This window comes from Mus musculus, chromosome 2, assembly GCF_000001635.26.
Source record: "Mus musculus strain C57BL/6J chromosome 2, GRCm38.p6 C57BL/6J".
Taxonomy (NCBI): domain Eukaryota; kingdom Metazoa; phylum Chordata; class Mammalia; order Rodentia; family Muridae; genus Mus; species Mus musculus.
In genome coordinates, this window is record NC_000068.7 from 95,478,793 (window position 1) to 95,497,472 (window position 18,680).

An 18,680-nucleotide genomic window follows, 5' to 3' on the forward strand; every position below is an offset into this window, starting at 1 on the left:
GACGTTTCTAAAAGTATTTAATTATTTTCTGTTAGGAATATCCTAGCAGCTGAAAGAGTCAGATATTTACACCCAACCAATGGATAGAAGTTGCTGACCTCTGTGGTTGAATTAGGGAAAAGCTGGAAGAAGTTTAAGAGAAGAGTAACCCTATAAGAAGACCAGCTGTCTCAACTAATGTGGACTCCTGAGATCTCTCAGACACTGAGGCACCAATCAGGCAGCATACACTAGCTGATAGGAGGACCCCAACACATATTCAGCAGTGGAATGCTGGGTCTGGACTCAGTCAGAAAAGATATACCTGACCCTCAAGAGACTAGATGCCCCAGGGAGTTTAAAGGTCTGGTGGGAAGTGGGGTGGAAGGATGGGGATATCCTGGTGGAGACAGGGAGAAGGACAGGGGGAGGTGGTATGGGATGTGGAACAGAGGGTAGATCAGGACGGGGATAAAATCTGGAAAAAAGGTTAAATACAATAAATAAATAAGTAGAAATATCCTTACAAATATGTATCAGGAGTTACTACATGAATCCTGCAGTGACCAACCTGAGAAAACAAGTATAAAACAAATATGTGAATAAAGCAGAAAAGAACTAAGAATGATGTCGTATCTACAGTACAAGGTAGGGAGTCAGGTTCCTAATTTCTATCATTGTATAAGAAAGAATCAAACTGCCTGTGGGTTAGTTGCAACTACTCTTTAAATTGTAAATATTAACATGTTTTACTATGTCCCTAAAATAGTTACTAGTGCAATTTCGAACTTCTACTAGAACTGGTAATTTGGGAGACCTAACAAAGTTATTGTTCTAAAAACATTAAAAATATGGAGAATATGAGTTAGAGGTTGTTCTCCACATTAAAACAGGTTACAATGGGGGATAAAATGCAGTGAGAGGTCCTGGTAAATGGGTATATATGAACATTTTCTACAGTCTTATTCTCCTGGGTGTCAGAAGACTTTGAAAGCACATAAGCAAATCAATTATTGGCATTAGGTCAGGCATTTTCTAGAGCCTAAAATAAGAATTAAAAAAAATTGTACTTCAGGTCCCATGTATAAATAAAGGCCTGGTTTTATGATCTCTAAAGTGGGATCATATCATATTCTGATCATTTGCTTTTAACATCGTTTTATTCTATGATATACGACTACTGGACAAATATGTGTACGTCATCCTACTCCCTTTGTGGTTACTGTCAAGTGTTTAAGAGTCCTGCGGGGCTTAGTCATCCTTTAATCATACACATTGCAAATAGGAAGAGCATCTTCTATTTTGACCTGGAGTTACTGAAGTGCTTGGGTATTTCCACCCAATTTCACAGTGTCAAAAACATAGCCCGTTCAGAGTTGGAGTATTAAACCCAGGATCCAATGTTACACTAATTTTTGATGTCACTCAATTAAAATGTGGCAGTGTCAGCATTCACAACCATGTGTCATGACATCAGGACACTGATGTTGTCCTAAGTATCTTGTCAGTTTTTACCCTAGGAGCTTTGTGTAGCACTGTGAGTTCAATTTTTATCTATCTATCACAGTTCCCAGTTGTGTCCACTCCATGTCTCATTATTTCCCTGCCCACACCCCTGCACATATCAAATCAGTTTTTGCCACCCCTTAATAAGGACAGCTGAAATGCTTCCCCTTGCAAATAGCTTTTCACTTTGGACTCTTCTCAATGGCCAATGTGAAGTTTTTATAGTTTGTAAAATCAGCAAAAGGGGCAGTGCATGGACAGAAGCTATTCTTCCTTTTCTTGAGATTTTTGTAATTGGCTGGGCAATTTAGAGAAGAGGAGAGGAGTTGAAATGAAACATGGGAAACACAGTAAAATAGAGAAGCAGCAAGATTGCTTCTGAAGGGTGGTTAAATTGCCTGGGTCAGTGTCCTCCATGGAAAAGCTAATGACATCTTCCCTGAGAAAGGCTGCTTCTTTTCTTGCAATAAAAAAGCTCTTTCAGGACCATAAACAGCCCTCTTCTGCCCCACCAGGGTCATCCTTCCTGTGTCTTAGCCTTACCCATTGTAAGATGCTTTCTCTACTAGGGATCAAATAGCTGCCATGCCACACTGATGGAATGATGCCTTCATTAACTTCCCTTTAGCAAATGTTCTCACAAATAGACTCTCAGGCAAGTTTGTTATTACTGCTAAGCTAAGTCCCTACTCCATAAATCTAGTGCTTTTTGCACCAGAGACTTTTTGTTTGATTTGTGATTTCAGATATAAGGAATTCAAAATTAGATCAAAACCTAAAGTTTTCACAAGTTTTTATGGAAATTTCCCCCTTTCCACAGAGTCATAATAGCCTAAGTCTACAGATCACTTTACTATGAACCATTGTGTATTTTTTACCATTATCAGCAAACACCTCATAGAACTGGGGAGCATGTCTACAAGTTGCAGGGATCTATCCTGAGTATCACTATCCACCTAGGCCTGAGTACATCTCAATAGGACTTCTTCTTGTGGCTTAGATAGCAGATGTCATGTGTGGGTTTATCTATTGAAAACCTGGTTCCCCTCTGAGGTGCTATCTTTGTAGGTGGCAGATAGTAGATATCTTGGGAGGTGTGTCTAATGTAAGAGAGTAAGTCATTAGATAAACTACTGTGCAAACTATATACCTAGTTCTTGTCCTTTTCTCACTCTGATTCTTGACAGTCACAAGAAGGTCTTTCTTCTGGCACATACTCCTACCACCAACATCTGTTGTTTCAGTACAGACCCAGAATTAAAGGAACTAAGAACTAAGGAGATTGGACTAAGATGATTGAAACCATTACAGAGAGGGATATAGAGAGAGAGAAAGAGAGAGAGAGAGAGAAAGAGAGAGAGAGAGAGAGAGAGAGAGAGAGAGAGAGAGAGAGAGAGAGAGAGAGAGAGAGACTAATTAAACTCTTCCCCCATCTCTTAAGCTGTTTTGATATTTTCATTAGATATTTGTTCACAAAAATGCAAAAAGAAAAAAAAGCTAGTATAAAAAAGTTGGTTGCAGCAGTGGGGATATTATAGTAACTACCCAATCATGGGGCTCCTAAGTAGTTTGACTAGTTTGCAAAAGGATTGGAAATTACTGGAAAGGTGACCTAGCAAATGCTTAGAATCCTGGATTAAGAGCTTGACAAACAAATTTAGTGGAAATTCACCAGACTGTAATACCAACAGATATTGTAGATATTGAAGGCCAAGATAAAAGTATTTCAAATAGGATTAAGTACTTCACTAGTAATTGTACTAAAGAACATGGATATTATACACCTTAAAAACTTATCTAGAGGCAAACCTCCATTCTTCAGCCACTTCTTTTTTTTTTTTTTTCCATTTTTTATTAGGTATTTAACTCATTTACATTTCCAATGCTATACCAAAAGTCCCCCATATCCACCCACCCCCACTCCCCTGCCCACCCACTCCCCCTTTTTGGCCCTGGTGTTCCCCTGTACTGGGGCATATAAAGTTTGCAAGTCCAATGGGCCTCTCTTCCCAGTGATGGCCGACTAGGCCATCTTTTGATATATATGCAGGTAGAGTCAAGAGCTCCAGGGTACTGGTTAGTTCATAATGTTGTTCCACCTATAGGGTTGCAGATCCCTTTAGCTCCTTGGCTACTTTCTCTAGCTCCTCCATTGGGAGCCCTATGATCCATCCATTAGCTGACTGTGAGCATCCACTTCTGTGTTTGCTAGGCCCCGGCATAGTCTCATAAGAGACAGCTACATCTGGGTCCTTTCAATAAAATCTTGCTAGCGTATGCAATGGTGTCAGCGTTTGGATGCTGATTATGGGGTGGATCCCTGGATATGGCAGTCTCTACATGGTCCATCCTTTCATCTCAGCTCCAAACTTTGTCTCTGTAACTCCTTCCATGGGTGTTTTGTTCCCAAATCTAAGGAGGGGCATAGTGTCCACACTTCAGTCTTCATTCTTCTTGAGTTTCATGTGTTTAGCAAATTATATCTTATATCTTGGGTATCCTAGGTTTGGGGCTAATATCCACTTATCAGTGAACACATATTGTGCGAGTTTCTTTGTGAATGTGTTACCTCACTCAGGATGATGCCCTCCAGGTCCATCCATTTGGCTAGGAATTTCATAAATTCATTCTTTTTAATATCTTCAGCCACTTCTATACCTACCTTTTACAACAGAGAAACACCTTCAACAAAGTGGCTGGGTAGAGAATTAACTCAAAGAAATCATTAGCTCTCCTTTATACAAATAATAAATGGGTGGAGAAAGAAATTAGGGAAACAGCACACTTTACAATATAAAATATCTTGGGAGTAATTCTAACCAAGCAAGTGAAAATTCTGTATGGCAAGAATTCTAGATCCCTAAAGAACAAAATTGAAGTTGTCAAGAGTTGGAAAGATCTTCCATGCTCATGGATAGGTAGGATTAATATAGGGAACCTGGCCATCTTACTAAAGCAGTTTGCCGATTCAGTGCAATCCCCAACAAAATTCCAACACTATATTTTGTGGACCTTGAAAGAGTAATTCTCAGCTTCATATGGATAAAGAAAAATAACCCTAGGATTCCAAATGTAGTAAATATATTAAACATTCTGGTGCAGGGTTTCTATCCACCTGTGTCCATTTATTTTCCCAGATGAAAGCACACACACACACACACACACACACACACACACACACACACACACAGCCTTTATATTTTTAAATATGCTGAGGCAGCACAACATCTAGGCAACAGCCTGCCCTCCCTGCTGTTAGAACCTACCTTCCCATCTATAACCCTAAGCCGCCACTCACTATTTTCTGTTCCATCTGGTCTGCTCCTAGCTCCAGTTGGCCAGCCCACATGGCCACATTTTCTTTACTCCTACACCATGAAGGCTCTCTCTCCCACTCCTGATCCTTCTTCTTCTTTCATGGTAGCTTCTTCTTTCTCTCTTCTCCCCTCCTTGTGGTATTCTCTCTCTAAACCCACGAAAACCTCCTCCCAGCCTATGTCTTTTTCCCCCAGCTATTGGCTACATCACCGTTGTTGTTGTTGTTGTTATTGGTTATTTTATTTATTTACATTTCAAATGTTAGCCCTTCCCAGTTTCCCCTCTGCAAATCCCCTATCCCATCCCTTCTCTCCCTTCACTCCCCTGCTTCTATGACAGTACTATGTGCTCAGTGACACACTCCTGCCTCACTGCCCTAACATTCCTCTACCCTAGGGCATTTAGCCTTCACAGGACCAAGGGCCTCCCCATCCCATTGATCTTATTCACTCTAATCAGAATTAACTTGGGGACAGAGTCCCAGGAACTACTGCAGACTTCAGGTTTTCTGGACCAGTGCTGAGCATTACAATAGACAGTAAAAGACAAAACCAAGACAAGCAAAAACAATCCTGAGCAATTAAAGAACTTTGGGAGGAATCACCATTTCTGACCTTAAGCTGTACTACAGAACAATAGTGATAAAAAACAAAACAAACAAAACAAACAAACAAACAAACAAAAACTATGTGGTATTGGTACAGAAACAGATACATTGATCAATGGAATCCAATCCAAGTCCCAGAAATAAACCCACACACCCATGGATACTTGATTTTTTGATAAAGAAGCCAAAATCATACAATGGAAAAAAGAAAGGATCTTCAACAAAGCATGCTTGCTGGTCTAACTGGATGTCTACATGTAAAAGAATGAAAATAGACCCATATTTATTACCCTGCACAAAACTCAAGTCAAAGTGGATGAAGGACCTCAACATAAAGCTGGATATACTAAGTCTCATAGAAGAGAAAGTGGGAAAAACCCTTGAACACACTGGTACAAAAGTTAATTTCCTGAACAAACCAGCAAATGCTCATGATCTAAGACCAACAATTTATAAGTTGGACTTCATGATACTGCAAAGCTTCTGTAAGGCAATAGACACTGTCAATATCACTAACAGCAGGCTATAGATTGGACAAGGATCTTGACTAACTCTTCATCCAACAGAGGGCTAATATCCAAAATTTGTAAGCAACTCAAGAAATTAGACACCAATGACCTAAATAACTCAATTTAAAAATGGAGTGCAGAGTTAGAGAATTCTCAACAGAGGGATCTCCAATGACCAAGAAGCACTTAAAGAGATAGGCAAAGTCCTTAATTATCAGGAAAATGGAAATCCATTCAACTCTGAGATTTCATCTTACACCAGTCAGAATGGCTAAGATCAAAAACTCAAGTGAGAGCACATCCTGGTCTGGTTGTGGGGCAAGGGGAACACTTCTCTATTGCTGGCAACATTGTCCAAACACTCTGGAAATCAATTTGGTGGTTTCTCAGAAAACTCAGAATACTTCTGTGGGGCATTGGGCTATGCAAAGACAGTCTGGTCTCCAGTCGAGCTGAGGTCTGAAACCCAGGACCTGGTGGTGATAATTCACCTACATGGGACTGAAGGAGTTCTCTCATGTCTCCTGGAACCCTGGCTCCTGTGGGGTCAATGGCTTAGATGCCCACCCGGGGCTGAGTGGAAAGCATCTGGCAGCCCTCCCATGTCCCAGAGCACAGGAGGATCTCTGGCGGGATGAGGGCAATCCTCCCTCCCCACTCCTTCCCCAGCCCCCTTTAGTTCCCACATACTTCTACCTCAAGACTCAGTTATACCACTCTTGGGCATATACCCAAAAGATATTCCACCATTCCACAAGGACACTTGCTCAATTATGTTTATACCAGCTTTAATCAGAGTAGCCAGAAACTGGATACAACCTAAATGTCCCTCTTGGACAAAGAAAATGTAATTTACATAATAGAATACTATTCAGCTATTAAAAACGAAGACATGATGAATTTTGCAGGCAAATTTATAGAACTTGAGAATATCATTCTGAGTGAGGCAACCTATTCCCAAAAGGTCATGTATGCTATATACTCACTTACATATTAGGCATAATGTACAGGTTAACCATGCTACACTCTGCAAATGCAAATAAAGTAAACAAGAAGAAAAGAAGACACAAAGAATGATGCTTGAATCTCACTTAGAAGGGGGAATAAAATAGTTATAGAAGGCAGATGGACAGAGGGAACTTGGTGGAAAAGGGTATGGGGGGGTAATGGGGGGATTATGATCAGGTATGGGGAGGAACATGAGAAATGGCCAGATAGCCATGAGAATGAATAGAAATCTGCAACTGATAGGATTGGGGAGGTAAGGGGGCATCTCCAGGATATATCAGAGTCTGGGATTAGAGAGGTTTCTAAGAATCAATGAAGTGACCTTAGCTGTGACTCACAACACTGAGGATATGGAACTTGAAGAGACCACCACCTATAGTCAGGCAGGAAACCCAGTGGTGTAATAAAGACACCAGTCCGACCACAAAACTTTCAACCCAAAATTTATCCTGTGTACAAAAAAGCAGGCATGGGGGATGGAGCAAAGATTGAAGCAATGACCAACCAATAACCAGCCCAACTTGAGGCCCATCACATGGACTATCATGAATCCCTGATAAAACTACTGTCATGCTTGCAGACAGGAGCCTAGCATGCTGTCCTCTAAGAGGCTCCATTCAGCAGCTGACTCAAATATGCAGACACCCACAGCTGAACAATGAACACTTGGGGACTCTTATGGAAAAATACTGGGAATGATTGTGTCCTCAAAGGGGGTAGGAACTTCATAGGAAGACCAACAGCATCAACTAACCTGGCTCCTTGGTTCTCTCAGAGTTTGAATCACTAGTAAAAGAGCATATAGGGGATGGCCCTAGGCCTCCCAGCACATATGTAGCAGATGTACAGCTTGGTCTTCATATGGGTCCTGAACAACAGGAGCAGGGTCTATCCCAAAAGCTGCTGCCTTTACATGGAATACATTCTTCTTGACTGGCCTCAGTAGAAGGGGATGTTCCTCACCTGGTAGACACTTGATGTGCCAGGGTTTGGAAATACTCAAGGGGCCCCCAACCTGCTCAGAAGAGAAGGGAAGGGGTAAGGGTAAGGATTATGGGAGAGGGTGGTGAGTGGAATATAAAGTGAATAGAAAACAAACAAACAAACAAAAATAAAACTTCATCAGCTTTTTATGTCTGTCAGAGCTCCAGTTTAGTTCGATGGCCTAATATTGAGGATAGAGGGATTTTCAAGAAAGCATAACATTTGGACTATAGCATGGATTTGTATGGCCAATTTTAGAAAATCTTAGTGAGATTTGTGATCAAACAGAACAGAAAGATTAGAAAAAAAGTGGAACATGCAGCTGGGCTAGAAACAATTACAGTTTAAGTTTGTAGACAGAGTATGTGGCCATAAAAATGTTAATACCTTACAAAGGAATTGATTTATCAGTGGCTGGGAGATGGATGTCACTTTGTTTCAGTGGTGTAGCCATTGCTAAGTCTCCCATGCATTTGTAAGCAACTTCACATCTGTGTTCATGCAGCAATCCCAATTAAACCCCATGAGTCTTTATGATCGTTTACATTGTCTCTTTCTCTCTGTAGGTCTCTCTTTCTGTCATTGTCTTTGTCTCTGTCACACACAGACACACACACACACACACACACACATACATACACACACAAGACATGAAAGTAGGACAGGAACCCTTTTGGAAGAAATATTCCTGTGGGAGAAGGGTGTTGAAAGACTATAATCAGAGATGAAATTACTAAAACGCATCATATACATGTATAAAACTGTCAAATCAAAAAGGTAAAAGGAGTGAGGTGCTGTATTTGATATAATAGGAAAGATACCTTGACTATCTCTGGAATTAAGCAGATCTTACCCATCACAGCAGGATCAAAGGGTATGGATGAGTAAATTAATTTAACATATGTTCCCTTGAGAAAAGAGCAATTTTGAGACAATACTTGCACAGGACACTGTTCCCTATGGTTGTTGTCATCAATCTCAACTACCAGGCAGTTAAAGGGGGACTTATCTGATGGCTAAATGGGCAACAGATTTTGCATCATGTATCCCTTGTTGGTACACAGAATACAAGAGTTACGCAACCACTGAACCTACTTTCCAGAACCACAGGCAGTAAGTAGCGAGTCAATACTGTGACATATGTTTTGTTCCTGTATCTTAGGATAGCCTGTGAGAGGGTAATGTGTTAAAGCATGAGAGTAAAAACTAAGGCAGAACAAAGACTTGGGATGTTTGCCATGCCAGGAAAACCACAGAAAATGAATGGAGCGAGCCCAAGAGTGTGGGCAGAGTAGCTACAAACTAGAAGAGCATACCATCAGGCTTCCTAAGCACATTGGAAGTCTGATCCTGCACAGATATTCTGGATGCTGGGCATGATGCTATGAAGTTTACTGTTTGTTCTGGAATACTTTAATCTTGTTTTGCTTTATCTTTCCTTGTAATTCTCCCATTTCTCTCCTTTTGGAACAGGGAATTTTACTCTGTTCTACTATATCTTGGAAGTATGTAGATTTCTTTGTAACTTTATAGAATTGACAGCCAAGACTTCGCCTTGATCACTGAAGCAACTTTGAATATGAGCCTTGAACAGTTTTGGAACTGTAAAGACTGAGGGGAAGGTGAACAGAAAGCATTTTATAGTACGAGAGGATGGAATATATGGTTTAGGCAGATGTGTTTGGATATGAAGGTGATAATGGGTTGACTTCTGATGATTAATTTTGACTGTCAGTTTGATTTAATTACTAAAGGCTTAGAAGATGAGTAATACCTAGTGATGGGTGTGTTTGTTTCAATAGGTGATTAGATCATGAGATATCTAACACCATGAATCATTTAAGCCATCGATAAGTTTAAAATCAAAATTGATTATTAAATGGTGGCATGACTTCCTGCCTGTTTGGAGGCAATAAATCATGAGGGAGTGTTTGGGGGATTTTCACTGACCATTTTTTTTTTATTATTATGGCTCTAGCCTGACTTCTGTGTGCTCTGAGATGCGAATATATTCAGTCACAGTGATGTTTTGTTCAAGGACTTTGAGCCAATTGCCATGAACTGAACCCCTGAGACTACAGGCTAAATGAATCATACACTTTTACATCATGGTCTCTGGTAATTTGGCCGCATCTATGAAAAAGAAATTGATATACTTGTACATCTCAACTTAAAAACACCTTAGGTCTGGTTTCTCAGAAAAGCTATTCACTCTATTATCATTTGGGTACACAACACTCTTCCCTGTCATCATGGCTTTAAGTCATTCTAACTATAAAAAAATAATTAAATATACTAGAATGAAGAGCCAGGAGAAAGAAATATTGCTAGAGAATGTCATGAGTTCTGAAATTCAGCTAACCACTTTAAGTAAATTTGACACAAGAACGTTGTGATCAATGTTTGAATGCAGTCCCATGGCCATGTAACAAGAGAGATGAACAGGGTAGTGAGATAAATCTTACATAAATGATTGCCAGCCTACTTATACCCTCAGAAATATATTGTTTACTCAATTCCTCAGTTTAATATTTATCTGGAATGTTGTTATATAAAGTCTTATAAGGATCCATGATTCACAGAAAAATGATACCCCAGACTCAAATAGTATGTAAAGGCAAAGAGTATTTTATTCTGCAGAAGTCTAGCATCCTGGGGTCTCCCATTACCAAGATAGAGAGACAACCAAGTGAACTTGCAGGCTCAATTAAAAGCACACTAAGGGAATTCAAGGGCAGATGGTCTTATCTCGTTCTACCTCTTAGGGACATTCCAAAACCATTATTGGGAAATGGGGGCTGGGATCTGTCCTAGAGGAATTACAGGTTATATGGCCTTATCTATTTCTTAAGAACATTCCAGAACTATTACTGTGGCAAGAGGGCTGGAAAGTTGTCCCATTGTCCTTGCTTCAAGCCTTGTGAAGGAGCAGTTTCTGACTAGCTGCCTGAAGCCTGGGTTTTTAGGCCTAATCTCCTGAATTGCCAATTTGAAGCCTATCATGGAGTCAGCCCATCTCATCAGACTTGCAGTCTCAAACTTCACTTATGTGATCAGTTTCAGTATTCTAATTAGACTGTTGGGTTGCTGTTTATTTGTATTTGTTCCAATAATTATGACACTTGTTCTTTTATCTTTTTAAATCTTCCTTCCATTATGAGAAGTAGGAAATCTAATACTCTATTCTTTTTAAAGAAAGTTAAAAGCAGAAGATAAAATCAAGGACTCCAGTCTTCTTTGTAAATGCCTTGAATGATGCTACCTGGCTTGGGGAGTCATATATGTAACTGAGAGATGAAGTGACACCAAGATTTATTCAGCATTACATCATCTTGCCAGTCAACTACAAGCATTCTTAGTGTCTTTTATTTTTATAGCACAATTGGAAATAATTTATGCTTAATGGAGCAATGATAAAATGATCACTAGGAAATGAAATAGTAAAATACATTCTAATAGGCAAAGTAAGATCACTGAATCTAACCCTGTATCTTAGATGATAAGGATACAGAGAATCCATAGCACAATTTCAAGATAATATGAATTAATTAGTTTATTCTCTTTTCTCCTTTTATTATTTCAAAGAAATTGTTGTTTGAATAAATTTCTGGGTAAGCAATTATTACTTTCATCTTTATTCCTGGGTTTTTATAACTGCATTTTCTAGTGAGGAGATTTGACAGGAAAAGGAGAAGATTAACTTTATCAGAATCCAATGTCCAGAAAAGGGCTTTTTCATAGACTGTGCATTTGCATTCAAATCAAAAGATCTCATTCTGAACCCTGATATTAAATTGTCTGTTTGAAATCCTCCATCAATTGCCTTTCAAGAAACATAACTTCCTTCTTTACTCAAATGATAAACCAGGAGCTCATGGTTCCCTTCTTTCCATTCAAATGAGGCATTACAGATCTGTGTATTTGTCAGTGGCAGATAGAACCATATGGTATTAGTTGGGGAAAGCAATTGTTTATTTTTCTTTATTAAAAAAAGTACATGTGTACTGGAGACTTTCATTGAAGACTATGTATTTTAAGATTTGTTTTTTAAATGAAAGAGATTTATTAGAGTAGCTGTACTCAGTTGGCTTTTTGTGTAATGGAATGAACTAACTGATAGACAGCAAGTGAGAAGTGTCTCTATCCCAATGGCCACTGTGGACCTATTGAAGTAAGAGACATTAGTAAATTGGATATCAAGCTAAATGTAAGACCAAAGTGCATCCCAGTCACATCCAACATATAAAGGACACTCATGTTGGATCAGGAATTGATTCTGAGACAACAATGGAAGAGATACCTTTTTCTTAATGGATAGTCCCCTACTGGAGAACATTGACATTTATGAAAGTAAAATTACAATAATATGAGAGTGGTTGATATTTGAACAAATTTTATAGTCCTTAGTATTGAACACATAAACTTAAGCCAATAGAGCATAGTTAAGAAAGTCATTTGTACTTATACAAGGAACACCGAGGACAGAAAAGTGTTTAATGAGAAGCTCAAAACATACACACATATAGTGGATAGTCAAAATATGTTGAAATGCACCATGATCTTGGGAAAGGGGAATGACCTCTGGGAAGCTTAGAGCATGAGGTAACTGTAACAGGGACTACTGGGTTTGTTTTATCTGATTCTGTACCAATGTCTATATCCCAAATGCTCTGTAACAGGTGATTATAGAAAACATGCAGATGACAAAAATGCTAGATATTAATCTATGGTGGGACTCTAGGAATGGAATATAATTGGCATTCAATCCATACTTAGAAGGAAACTTGGTTACATTTAGAGTTCTTGCTCTGCCACATACAAAATAAAGTTTAGATGCCATGCTAAAATGTTACTTGTTTTACAATAATCAGATGTATAATGCCATCATATGAAAATATTTAAGTGTGGTGTATATTTGGGGCACCTCTGTGGTTGCATACTTCCCTCTCAGGGGTACAGATGCCCCTGCATAGTAGGCTGGAAGGATAAAGTTGAATATACAACGAATACAGTTCTACAGGATCTCAGTCCAGCCATCTTCTATGAAACAGTTCTCTGAGGCAATTAGAGCTTGTTCATATACATTTATTCAGGGTGGATTTGTAGGCATATTCTTCATTCAGCGTGAATCAAGAGTTATATAGCTCCTAAACCTGATAAACAACTTTAGCAAAGTAGCTGGATATAAAATTAACTCAAACAAATCAGTGGCCTTTCTCTACACAAAGGATAAACAGGCTGAGAAAGAAATTAGGGAAATAACACCCTTTACAATAGTCACAAATAATATAAAATACTTGGCTGTGACTCTAACTAAGCAAGTGAAAGATCTATATGACAAGAACCTCAAGTCTCTGAAGAAAGAAGTCAAATCTATATCGCAAATGATCTGTAACAGGTGATTATAGAAAACATACAGATGACAAAAATGATAAATATTATTCCATGGTGGGACTCTAGGAACGGATTATAATTGGCACTCAATCCATACTTAGAAGGAAACTTGATTACATTTAGAGTTCTTGCTCTGCCACACATTCTGAGATCTTTCTCAGAAGATGGAAAGATTTCCTATGTTCATGGATTGGCAGGATTAATATAGTAAAAATGGCCATCTTGTCCAAAGCAATCTACAAATTCAGTGCAATTCCCATCAAAATTCCAATTCAATTCTTCCCAGTTAGAAAGAGCAATTTGCAAATCCATCTGGAATAACATAAAACCTAAGATAGCAAAAACTATTCTCAACAATAAAAGAACCTCTGGTGAAATCACCGTGACTGCCCTCAAGCTGTACTACATACAGAGCAATTGTGATATAAACTGCATGGTACTGGTACAATGACAGAAAGGTAGATCACTGGAATAGAACTGAAGACCCAGAAATGAGCCCACACACCTATGGTCACTAGATCTTTGATAAAGGAGGTAAAACCATCCAGTGGGGCGGGGGGGGGGCAGCATTTTCAACAAATAGTGCTGGTTCAACTGTTGGTTAGCATGTAGAAGAATGCGAATTGATCCAACTTATCTCCTTGTACAAAGCACAAGTCTAAATAGATCAAGAAACTCCACATGAAACCAGAGACTCTGAAGCTTATAGAGGAGAAAGTAGGGAAAAGCCTCCAAGATATGGGCACTGGGGGGAAATTCTTGAACAAAATAGCAATGGCTTGTGCTGTAAATCAAGAACCAGAACCGACAAATAGGACCTCATAAAACTCTAAATCTTCTGTCCTGCAAAGGACACCGTCAATAAGACAAAAAGGCAATCAAAAGATTGGGAAACGATCTTTACCAATCCTAATTCTGAGAGGGGACTAATATCTAATATATATAAAGAATTCAAAAAGTTGGACTCCAGAAAACCAAATAACCCTATTTAAAAATGTGGTATAGAGCTACACAAAGAATTCTCAACTGAGGAATAGTGAATGACTGAGAAGCACCTGAAAGAAATGTTCAACATCCTTAATCATCAGGGAAATGCAAATTCAAACAACCCTGAGATTCCACTTCACATCAGTCAGTATGGCTAAGATCAAAAGTTCAGGTGACAGCAAATGCTGGCAAGGATGTGGAGAAAGAGGAACACTCCTCCATTGCTGGTGGGATTGCAAGCTGGTACAACTCTGGAAATCAGTTTGGCTGTTCCTCAGAAAATTGGACATAGTACTACTGAGGACCCAGCAATACCACTCCTGGGCATATACCCAGAAGATGCTCCAACATGTAATAAGGACACATGCTCCACTATGTTCATAGTAGCCTTATTTATATTAGCCAGAAGCTAGAAAGAACCCAGATATCCCTCAACAGTGGAATGGATACAGAAAATGTATTACATTTACACAATGGAGTATCACTCAGGTACTAAAAACAATGAATTTATGAAATTCTTAAGCAAATGGATGGAATTGGAGGATATCATCCTGAGTGAGGTAACCAAATAACCAAAGAACACACATGGAATGCACTCACTGAGAAGTGGATATTAGCCCAGAAGCTCAAAATAATTAAGATACAGTTCACAAACCACATGAAACTCAAGAAGAAGGAAGACCAAAGTGTGGATACTTCGTTCCTTCTTAGAAGGGGTAACAAAATATTCATGGAAGGAGTTACAGAGACAAATTGAGGAGCAGAGACTGAAAAAAAGGCCATCCAGAGACTGCCACATGTGGGAATCCATCCCATATATAGTCACACTATTGTGGATGCCAATAAGTACTTGCTGACAGGAGCCTGATATAGCTGTCTCCTGAGAGGCTCTACTAGTGTTGACAAGTACAGAGGTAGATGCTCTCAGCCAACTATTGGACTAAGCACAGGGTCTCCAGTGGAGGAAATAGAGAAAGGACCCAAAAAGTGCTGAAGGGTTTTGCATCCCCATAGGAGGAAAAACAATATGAACCAACCTAGAGCTTCCAGGGACTAAAACACCAACCAAAGAGTACATATGGAGGGACTATGGCTCCAGCTGCATATGCAGCAAAGGATGGCCTTGTGGGTCATCAATGAGAGGAGAGTCCCTTGCTCCTGTGTAAGGGAATGCCAGGGCCAGGAGGCAGGAGTGGGTGGGTTGGTGAGCAGGGGGAAAGGGGAGGGGAAATCAGGAAACAGGATAACATTTTAAATGTAAATAAAGAAAATATCTAATTAAAAATCATAAAAAACATAAAAGCTGAAAAATGGTTACATAGTTTTAACGAAAAGGGTAGGAATATCTAGGGAGGGCAAAGTTCATTGGCTAAAGGATAAGATACAGAGACGCCTCAACAGCATAGGCTGGCATTGAAGGAATCTCTAGAGCTTGCTGAACAGGTTTCTTATCAGGAGAAAAGAAGCCTCCCCAAGGCTAGATGACATTTTACAGGTAGAGGGAATGATGGTGTTTTTCTTCCTTACCCAGATCAGAGAAAGAGAAGCCCTTCCTATTTTACCATGCTCAGAAGGCTATCTGGATAATAATAGTCTTTGACCTTGATTAGCTAGGTCTAACAAGTAAGCTTGATGTTGGGAAGAAGAATCTTCATAAGAATCTTGAATATGCAAACTCATACTATAAGACTCTGAGCAGCCTTAGCTTACTGGGGACCCCAGAGTGATCAACTTGGAGCAGGGGATCAGTGGCAAACGCAAGAGGAACTTACTGTTTCAATGCGTTGGGGTAGTCCTGCACCCAAAGGAAAGGTGGCGACCTCTAGTGGCCCATTCGGGGAGCTTTTATAGTTTTCAGTGGTAGAATAGAGCAACAGCCACTAGGCACAATGTGATTGGCAGAACAGTGTGACTTTTAAACTGATTGGTCCCTAGAACTTCCCCTGTCAGTAGGTGGCCAACAGTTGGTCAGCTCTGTAGAATGTGTCTATGTGCTCTGGGCCTCCCCCAATGGGATGGTTATGCCACCCCCTCCTCTCCTGTGGCCTGAGGAATGTAATTAGCTTTCCGCTTCTGGACTTGTACTTAAGTAATCCATGAACTTTCTCTTCCAGGAGGGGAGAGATCTGGTGGAATTTTTCAAATGTTCTGAACTGACTTCTTCAATACCAGGTACCAAATTGCTCATGTAAAGCTGTGGGGCTAAAATGGATGGTACAATATAGGAAATATTGCCCCAAGACAAACTCATCTTGAACTCCATTGCTTTTTGTTTTTTTCCTTTGTTTTGCTTTGTTTTTCAGCTCATAGGGCCTTAGGAACTCTATTTATAGCAGGAAAGTATAGAGATGAAAGTATTGATTGAAATGTGGTACTTTGAATTTGGTCGGTTGTAAGGAATTTTCTTTCTGGCCAATGATTTTGACTAGAGGTAAAGCTGCAGGTTGGTATGATCATCTTTTTCATTTTTTTAGTTGTAGTGAATACTGTTGTTTGCTCTACCTCAAGTACCCAATTCTTTCTCAATACATTTTTGCTAAATGAATGAGAAAATAGTGTAGCACATGTGGTAACTGTTCTACTACACCGTTTGGTCTATACCCCTGAAGAGCAATGAGGACATGGAGAAAGATAATATGTGAGTCATCCATTGTAGACTATACAACCTCAGAGAAACTGTTACTCATGTCAATTAGTTGTTTTAGGTAGAATTGATAGAAAACTCTACGGGGTACATTTAGCTAAAATTGCCTGATGGGTAAGGGGATATATCATTGATTGTTTTAACCTGTGTAATTTCAGCTGCAGACTACTAGATAGCAGCACAAAGCTGTATCACTCTGTATCTTTCCCTGTCATATATCTCTAGTTTAGTTAATTACCTGGTACAAAATTAGTCCATTAATTAATTCAATCATTCATTCATTCATTCATTTATTTATTACTTTTATGAACTACAGCTTTATTTCTTAAAAGAACTATTTGAGGGAAATATTATTCTCATTATCCCATTATTTATAAAGAACTAGGTTTAGAGAGATAAAGTAACTGGTCTAAATTGCAATGCCAACAGGAAACAGATGCCATGCACAGATTAGGTTAAATCAAGAAGAATTAGTACAAGGACTACTTCCAAATGCATGGAGAGGAAGTCTTTAGTATGAATTCTTGCTTCCATCCATAGGTCTTGAAAGCAAAGAAGAATAAACAACAACAAAAACAATAACAGTTATAACACATCCTCACACAGAGGAGTGTTGAGAGGATTGCCTTCTTGCTTAAATGTCAGTAATTGTTAGCGTGGTACTCAGAGGCAGAGGGGTGTGGACAATAGATGATGGAGTCTTATTTTTTTTTTTTTGTCTATTGATTTCTTGCTATATTTTCATGTACATATTTATAAAAAAATCTTAAATTTCAAAAAATGTGCCTATGAATAGGACACCTTTCTCATCTTTATGAAAATTCACCACCTTCTTAGAGAACTTGTTTAGAAGTGCAAGTACATGCACATTCTAGGCACACAGCTGGACAGAGAGTGTTTCTGGAGGAATGACAAGCACACAGCATGTAGTTAGCTGCCTGGGTTTAGGTATCAGATGCTTACACTATTGGAACTGGTTTCTAACTCTTCTCACAATCATGTTTTAGAAGAGGAGGAAGTGCCTAAAATCATCTTATGTTACTGATGCTTATGTTACTAATGTCCCTTGCACATTAGCATGTTTTTTAGTCCCAGAGTGGTGCAGGAGTGAAGAGAATGTTCTCAGGGGAAAAAATGTCTTTTTTACATGCACACATGCGCACACACAAACACACACTATACACACACATGCCAGCACGAACACATGATTATTAAACTTTCATGCCGAGTGTCCTAAAAAGGACTGGCCCTCCATGTTTGAGAGGATTTGATAACCGATAATTGATCTTGTTTTGAATAAGATGAGTGCTATTTTATTCATTCTCATGAAAGAAGAAAAGAGATATCATGAGATAAGGTTTTGAAACATCCAACTCCACTCTAGACAGCTGATTTTATTTTATAAAATGAAAACAGAAGCGGAGTGAATTTCTAGTAAAGAAGTTTGTTCTAATGGTACATAGAAAAACTCTGAATTTCTGGTTTGTAGTATGAACAGGTGGACTCAATGAGAAAATTGTTGTGTGAGGATCTAGTCCTACCTTCTCTACTGAGAGGTATGCCAATATTAACCAAGCTGTCCATGATTCAACTTTGCCATCTATCACAATAGTTACAATTCTGTCATTTTAGTTTATCTCAGAGAACAGGAACATGTTAAAGCCACATATTTCTATGCACTGAACAAACCCTTTGTTGTTGTTATTTACAATGTTTTCCTTTTCAACAAATTCAAATATTTGAC

At 39.1% G+C, this 18,680-nt stretch overlaps 1 long non-coding RNA gene across 1 annotated transcript in view; it reads left to right on the plus strand.

The window, feature by feature from the left end:
• Gm13794 overlaps window positions 1-18,680 on the plus strand; it is a 175,362-nt gene that overhangs the window by 84,551 nt on the left and 72,131 nt on the right. The window contains exon 4 of the long non-coding RNA XR_374816.1: window positions 16,407-16,464. This is a non-coding gene — a long non-coding RNA (predicted gene 13794). The remainder of the gene's footprint in view (window positions 1-16,406; window positions 16,465-18,680) is intronic.